Here is a 9,146-nt window from a genome sequence, read left to right on the forward strand (position 1 = left end):
TGACTGGATAGCACCACCCGACCCCAGCCACACTGACTAAGTCACCCCCCCCCCCCCCCAGCACCAACCACATCCCTCCACCCCCTTCAGCTGCTCCTGTCACTTGTGCGCTCCGGCCTGGGCGATAACTAACCTTGATTGTGCAGAGGGCGCAAGGATGGAGGCCCATGCTGCCCACCACACAAACCTTGACCCTGAATGGTGGTATTCATTTGAACGACTAACACATAAATTACCTCAATCACCTTCAAACGGTGGTGTTTGACTACCATACTGTCATTGGCTTGATCGTGGGATCAATTTGTTCTTGTCACGAACCTACTGTATCCTCTTACACCAAGCATACATCAAGACGGTTATAAATGAGTCTATTTATAACCACAACCGTGGTCAAAACAAAACACCCTTTGTGGCAATGCTATCAGTGTGTTATCCAATATCATTTCCTTTTTAGATCTCTCTTTCTCCTTCTAGCGTCTCTTAACACTTGTTATTTATAGCTCTCTTAGATACACAGATAGTCAGGATTATATTGTATAATGGCAGACAGTGTTGCTTCATGTCTCCTAAATGTATTGGCTCCGTTACCCTCATGCCTCCCCCATGTCTTTTCATTAGTTCACACAGTATTAGATGGCGTTAGGCATGTGGATTAAGCAGCCACGGAGAGGCTCTCAAAAAAGAAGCAGTTCTTGAGGGGTTACTGATTGTATGGGACACAAGTGGACAAATCAATCCAATCAAATCAAATTGTATTAGTCACATGCTTCGTAAACAACTGGTGTAGACTAACAGGATTTTGGTATATCTTTATTTTATTTTTTTACATGTGATGTCGTGGAATCAATGTGGAAAACTGATTGGATTTGCAAACATAAGGGAATTTAGAGTCTTTTTTTCACCCAACTTTTAAGCTAAATTCAATGTCATGGTGAAATGTCAAATTCATGTCAAATTCATGTCAAATTCACTTTAGTTGAAAACTCAAAAATAGACGTTGAACTGACTGTGCCCAGTGGAATCAGTCTAAATATCAGACTGGGTCCTGCCGTCGTTGAAGTCCTCAATTTTAGATGCCATTGGAGACCTGTGAAACACTTGACACCACAATGCTGTACTGTACCAATCAGCTTTCTATAGGCCTACAAAATGCATGTTTGAGGTATGCATGCTTTAAATCAAACCATGGTTTGGGTTATTTTCTTTCACTCAGTGTGTGTCAAAAGCTCAAAGGACCCGGGTACCGGTGTTAGTGGAATTCCTCGGGTAATGCAACTCACTTAACAATTTGACTGAGTGCCTCATTTAGCCTTAAATATGCCCCCTTAGCCCCCTTAGCCCCCCACGTCCACCTCCTCCCCCCCAAACCAAAACAGATATGTAAAAAATAAACTCATTTGACTTACTGACTTTTAATCCCTGCTGTTGAACAAGGCAGTCTACTGTCTGAATACACTGCCAGCTGAACTAGTAAAGCAAGGTGTTAATGTTAATATGTAGGCCATGTTCTTCCATTAATACCTAATCCGGTGACTACAGTTTAAGATGATCAGTCACAACTTTACCGTTTTTTTTATTCCTAGATGAGAAAACGGCGGATACCAGTTTCCGATTTCATTTCACCACATTCACTATCACTTAAATGATCAATCATCAGATCAACTCAATCAGATTACACTGTGCTGAAACAACAACAACAACAACATCACTGTCTATATCCAAAGAACTGTATTTCTAGTTTATGCCATGAAAGTACTAGCAATGTGCAGGTAGGGTCCTGTATCCACGCAGAGTGACAGTGAGAGACAGGTGCTGGAGCCTTATCACACAGACCCATGGGCTGTCGTTGGGCATTGTGCAACTGATAACCCCGGGATGGCCCCTCTCTGATGGAAAAAAGCAGGACGGATTATTCCCGGCCCTGGGGAATCCTGTGATCAGAGGCGGATCATGGTTTTCCCTAGGGGAGGATTTTGGAAGAAGCAGCACCCCATTCCCTGGCTCCTGGCTCCGATTGGAGAGACTGAAATAAACTATGTCACCTGACGAGAGATTGGTCTCTCTAAAAGTATTATTCATGCATGGTTTATGTCGGTGGCGTACGACCACATGGGTTGTCACTAGTTACCACAGCCACAAAGTCAGAATTAGGGGTAAGGTTAGGTTTTAAAATTAGATTTGAAGAAGATAGAAATTGTAGAAATAGGTGGGGTTTATGCCTTTGTGGCTGTGGTAACTAGTAGTGACGACCTTGTACATGCCGGGATCAGATTACCCATCATCACTGGCGGCTAATCACAAACCACCCTGTTCCGCCATGTTTATCCGGTGAAAGAGATAAAAGACGAGGAAGAGCGGATTATCTGCTCCCGGTTATTCCATTGTTGTCGGAAGTTATGAATGCCAATTATCCACGTGCAGTGTCTTGACTGTGGACCTCATTTGCATAGGTTTCCTTGCCAAGGTTGGGGGAAAGTTTGGTTGTTGCTTTGTGTTTCTGGGATTTGGAGATTGGTCATGCATTCACAAGCAAGCAGAGTTGGCTACTAAACAGCTTCTGTGTTTGAACCCTAGGGCTTTCCTTCTGGTGAGACGAAGACCTGATGAGAAATACAAATGAGTCTGAGGAAGACGGCAAGAGGAGAGTGTCAAGGCCAAGTAGTGAGAAGAAAGTCAAGCAAGCAAACTTGAGGTTGCCATAGTCGACCAGTCTTCCTACAATAAGGTCCACGAGAGGTGAAACAGCGCCACTGACTGCCCCAGGCGCATTTGTTCTTGTTTTTGTTTTGAGGAAATGAGCATCTGTCAAGGGATGACACTGTAGAGGAGAAGCAAGTACGGGGTGTCAAACATTTAATAGTGAATGGACATAGAACGAGACAGGAACAGCGTCAGCACACGGGTAACACAGACAAATTACAATGGCGAACAGAGTTGGGGAATTGGAGCAGGCGTGACAGCATCCTGCCCTGCCGGTGAAAGTAGAACATAGGGGAGACTGGGGGCAATTGAGGCATCTTGAATTTCTCCAAACAGAAACAAGCTACAGTGATGAAACACACAGTATATTCCCATCTTGGTTCTCTCCATGCTTGACAAGTTACAGTGAAATATCTCACTATTTGCACGTTTTATGGGCAAATGTTAGTTTTTTAGGGGTGAAAGTGTTTTTTTCCACCAGCTGGTTTTTACTTATATTGCCCTGAGCATTAATATCCAATAATTCAAACTAGCATCATTTTCATCCCTATCTGTTGGTTGAACATTGACAGAAATGAAGTATCACTATTGTAGTCTCTTGTTAGGCACAATAGGTGTTGTCATGGCAGCTGGGGGCAATTGTAATGACCCTGAGCCAAGCTGCCAAATCATGAAAATAACTGATTTTAGCTTTAAGATTGTATGAATTATACATGGATTATACAAATACTATTTTTAAATAGCCTTGAAGTCCTGTAGAGTGCCATTTTTTATTTTTTATTTCACCTTTATTTAACCAGGTATGCTAGTTGAGAACAAGTTCTCATTTGCAACTGCGACCTGACCATGATAAAGCATAGCAATTCGACACATACAACAACACAGAGTTAGACATGGAATAAACAAAACATACAGTTAATAATACAGTAGAACAAAATAAATTGTAAACAGATATAATCTGGACACCATCTGACTATTGAGATGTTTGAGAGGAACTGAATGGCCATGCTAAAACATGGGTGTTACTGTCACGTCCTGACCAGCAGATGGAGCTATTGTATTAGTTTTGGGGTCAGGACGCGGCAGTTTTGTGTGTGTGAATGTTTGTGTTGGTGATTGGGACTTCCAATTGAAGGCAGGTGTGTTGAGTTGCCTTTGATTGGGAGTCCTATATAGGTGTGTGTGTTTTTCTTTGGGGTTGTGGGTAGTTGGTTTTGCACTGCGTTTAATAGCCTGCAGAACTGTTGCACTGTCGTGAGTATCTCTTATTGTTTTGTCAAGTGGATGCTTTACTCCTTTTTTCTTTGAAATTAAAAGATGAGTATCCATATTCCCGCTGCGTCTTGGTCCTCTTCTCTCCAGTACGACATTTTTTGTTACTGTAATAATAGGTTACGCATAGGTACGTAGAAATACTCATATTTTGTGCAAAATCATTGCATATGTCTATGATAATTCATGAACATGAATGTTTTTAAAGTTAAGTGAATGTATTTGGTTAATTTTTTTGATTTTAGATTTGACCCCAGCTAGCGTTACAATTGCCCCTGAAAAGGAGGCAAATGTAACGTCTGGACTTTTTGGATTAAAATCAATATTGTGAACCGACTGTCTTATGTACAGACATATTGTCACGGGCGTCGTATGAATTGGACCAAAACGCAGCGGGAATGTGAATACTCATCTTCTGTTAATGAAGGAAAACGTAAATACTTAACAAAACAACAAACTTCGACGAGAAACAGTCCTGTCAGGTGCAACAAACACTAAACAGGAAACAACTACCCACAAATCCCATAGAAAAAAAACACCCCTCTTAAATAGGTCCTTCAATTAGAAGCAACGAGGAGCAGCTGCTTGCAATTGAAGGTCAACCCAATAAACACCACATAGAAATAGACATACTAGAACTAACATAGAAATAGACTAACAAGAACATAGCCCAACAAACCCCGAAACACTCTAAACAAACACCCCTCTTAAATAAGAACATAGCCCAACAAACCCCGAAACACTCTAAACAAACACCCCCTGCCACACCCTGACCAAACTACAATAACAAACAACCTCTTTTACTGGTCAGGACGTGACACATATAAATGGAATGAATGATTATGAGACAGATGTAAGTAACTTACATTTAAAAAAAAAAATGGCTGTCCTAGTTCAGGTGGTCTCTGAGCAATAGAGTAAAATACAAAAACTGTTACAATAGCCCCCGGTATCCTACCAGGTTTTATGGTAATTGAGGGTAATTATGTCTCGCCATCTTCCATTTGACTTTTTTTCTCCAGTCAACGTCTTTTGGCCTTATGCCAAAAGCCTGTAGTAAGTTGTTGGGTTACACTCTGAGTAGACACAAACATAAACTGAAAACAGGACTGTATTACCTGAACATGTGAGTATTGATCAAATCAATGAAGTGATCAATAAATGGTTCTGCCTGTTTTATTGCCTTACAGAATGAAGAACATTTTTTTTGGTGCTGATCCCAGTGGTGGTACAGTTGTCCCACTGGGTCTTAGTTTCTGTAATGGTTCAGAGTCTCCTGGTAAACGTATATTTTCAATTTTCCACACCCTCCTATGACTTCAATTATATATTCCGTATTCAACAGGGGACTATTTAATATCTGAAATGTAATTTGTTCATCTATCTCTGCAGCCGGAACAAGTGGCAAATATAATGCTTAAACTCACCCACAAAAAAAGAATGTGGACATAGAGTGGAACAATATGATGAATAGGTAGGAGGATATCAACCCCACAGGCTATTACACAACATAAAGATGCCATTTGTAATGTTCCCTGAGAGGTGGTGGGGGGAGGTGACGTATGACCACAGTATACGGTTAATGCAGTTACAAAGTACCCAAATCAGGTTTGGGCTGCTGAAACAGCATCTGAGGATAAAAAACAATTGTGCTTCTGACAACAGGCACTCGCCATGATGAAGTACTGCTGTGCAGCCTAACTAGGCCCCACCTGGGGAGAGACACACATTACAAACACAGCAGAGCATGAGCCTCACCAGAGAGTGAAGGTAGATAGATGTACTGTGTTTTACCACTATTCATTATAATGATCTGTCTATCTGTTTATCTGTCTGCCTGCCTATCTGTCTATCTGTCTGTTTATCTGTCTGCCTGCCTATCTGTCTATCTGTTCATCTGTCTGCCTGCCTATCTGTCTATCTGTCTGTTTATCTGTCTGCCTATCTGTCTATCTATCTGTTTATCTGTCTGCCTGCCTGCCTATCTGTTTATCTATCTGTCTGCCTGCCTATCTGTTTATCTATCTGTCTATCTTCCTACCTATCTATCTGTTTATCTGTCTGCCTGCCTATCTGTCTGTCTGCCTGCCAATATCTCTCTCTCTCTGTCTCTCTCTCTCTCTCTCCCTCTCTCTCTCTCTCTCTCTCAATTCAATTCAATTCAATTCAATTCAAGGGGAAACATATGTTAACATTGCCAAACATATGTTAACATTGCCAAAGATAATATACAAAAGTGAAATAAACAATAAAAATGAACAGTAAACATTACACTCACAGAAGTTCCAAAAGAATAAAGGCATTACAAATATCATATTATGTGTATATACAGTGTTATAACAATGTGCAAATGGTTAAAGTCCCAAAGGGAAAATAAATAAACATAAATATGGGTTGTATTTACAATGATGTTGGTTCTTCACTGGTTGCCCTTTTCTTGTGGCAGGAGGTCACAAATATTGCTGATGTGATGGCACACTGTGGTATTTCACCCAGTAGATATGGGAGTTTATTAAAATCGGGTTTCTTTTCGAATTCTTTGTGGATCTGTGGGAAATATGTGTCTCTAATATGGTCATACATTTGGCAGGAGGTTAGGAAGTGCAGCTCAGTTTCCACCTCATTTTGTGGGCAGTGTGCACACAACCTGTCTTCTCTTGAGAGCCAGGTCTGCCTACGACGGCCTTTCTCAATAGCAAGGCTATGCTCACTGAGTCTGTACATAGTCAAAGCTTTCCTTAAGTTTGGGTCAATCACAGTGGTCAGGTATTCTGAAAGGGCCAAATAGCATTCTAGTTCGCTCTGTTTTTTAAATAATTATTTCCAATGTGTCAAGTAATTATCTTTTTGTTTTCTCATGATTTGGTTGGGTCTAATTGTGTTTCTATCCTGGGGCTCTGTGGGGTCTGTTTGTGTTTGTGAACAGAGCCCCAGGACCAGCTTGCTTTGGGGACTCTTCTCCAGGTTCATCTCTCTGTAGGTGATGGCTTTGTTATGGAAGGTTTGGGAATCACTTCCTTTTAGGTGATTGTAGAATTTCCTGGATTTTGATATTTAGCGGGTATCGGCCTAATTCTGCTCTGCATGCATTATTTGGTGTTTTACGTTGTACACTGAGGATATTTTTGCAGAATTCTGCATGCAGAGTCTCAATTTGGTGTTTGTCCCATTTTGTGAATTCTTGTTTGGTGAGCGGACCCTAGACCTCACAACCATAAAGGGCAATGGGTTCTATTACTGATTCAAGTATTTTTTGCCAGATCCTAATTGGTATGTCGAGTTTTATGTTCCTTTTGATGGCATAGAATGCCTCTCTCTCTCTCTCTGCCTGCCTGCCTGCCTATCTACAGTTGAAGTCAGAAGTTTACATACACCTTAGCCAAATACATTTCAACTCAGTTTTTCACAATTCCTGACGTTTAATCCTAGTAAAAATTCCCCGTCTTAGGTCAGTTAGGATCACCACTTTATTTTAAGAATGTGAAATGTCAGAATAATAGTAGAGAGAATGATTGATTTCAGCTTTTATTTCTTTCATCACTTTCCCAGTGGGTCAGAAGTTTACATACACTCAATGAGTATTTGGTAGCATTACCTTTAAATTGTTTAACTTGGGTCAAATGTTTCGGGTAGCCTTCCACAAGCTTCCCACAATAAGTTGGGTGAATTTTGGCCCATTCCTCCTGACAGAGCTGGTGTAACGGAGTCAGGTTTGTAGGCCTCTTTGCTCGCACACGCTTTTTCTGTTCTGCCCACAAATTTTCTATGGGATTGTGGTCAGGGCTTTGTGACGGCCACTCCAATACCTTGACTTTGTTGTCCTTAAGCCATTTTGCCACAACTTTGGAAGTATGCTTGGGGTCATTGTACATTTGGAAGACCCATTTACGACAAAGCTTTAAAACTTCCTAACTGATGTCTTGAGATGATGCTTCAATATATCCACATAATTTTCCCTCATGATGCCATCCATTTTGTGAAGTGCACCAGTCCCTCCTGCAGCAAAGCACCCCCACAACATGATGCGGCCACCCCCCTGCTTCACCGTTGGGATGGTGTTCTTCGGCTTGCAAGACCCCCTTTTTCCTCCAAACATAACAATGGTCATTATGGCCAAACAGTTCTATTTTTGTTTCATCAGACCAGAGGACATTTCTCCAAAAAGTGCGATCTTGGTCCCCATGTGCAGTTGCAAACCGTAATCTGGCTTTTTTATGGCCGTTTTGAAGCAGTGGCTTCTTCCTTGCTGAGCGGCCTTTCAGGTTATGTCGATATAGGACTCGTTTTACTGTGGATATAGATACTTTTGTACCTGTTTCCTCCAGCATCTTCACAAGGTCCTTTTCTGTTGTTCTGGGATTGATTTGCACTTTTCGCACCAAAGTCTCTAGGAGACAGAACGCGTCTCCTTCCTGAGCGGTATGACGGCTGCGTGGTCCCATGGTGTTTATACTTGCGTACTTTTGTTTATATAGATGAATGTGGTACCTTCAGGCATTTGGAAATGGCTCCCAATGATGAACCAGACTTGTGGAGGTCTACAATTTTTTTTTTTTAGGTGATGTCAAGCATGATGTCAAGCAAAGAGGCACTGAGTTTGAAGGTATGCCTTGAAATACATCCACAGGTACACCTCCAATTGACTCAAATGATGTCAATTAGCCTATCAGAAGCTTCTAAAGCCATGACATTATTTTCTGAAATTTTCCAAGCAATTTAAAGGCACAGTCAACTTAGTGTATGTGAACTTCTGACCCACTGGAATTGTGATACAATGAATTATAAGTGAAATAATCTGTCTGTAAACAATTGTTGGAAAAATTCCTTGTGTCATGCACAAGGTAGATGTCCTAACCAACTTGCCAAAACTATAGTTTGTTAAAATTACATTTGTGTTGTGGTTGAAAAATGAGTTTTAATGACTCCAACCTAAGTGTATGTAAACTTCCGACTTCAACTGTATCTGTCTGTCTGCCTGCCTATCTATTTGTTTATCTGTCTGCCTGCCTATCTATCTGTTTATCTGTCTGTCTGCTTATCTGTCTGCCTATCTCTCTCTATTTCTTTGTCTGCCTGCCTATCTATCTGTTTATCTGTCTGCCTATCTGCCTATCTATCTGTTCATCTGTCTACCTGCCTATCTGTTTATATGTCTTCCTGCCTGCCTATCTGTT

Source organism: Salmo salar, chromosome ssa19 (assembly GCF_905237065.1).
Source record: "Salmo salar chromosome ssa19, Ssal_v3.1, whole genome shotgun sequence".
NCBI lineage: Eukaryota > Metazoa > Chordata > Actinopteri > Salmoniformes > Salmonidae > Salmo > Salmo salar.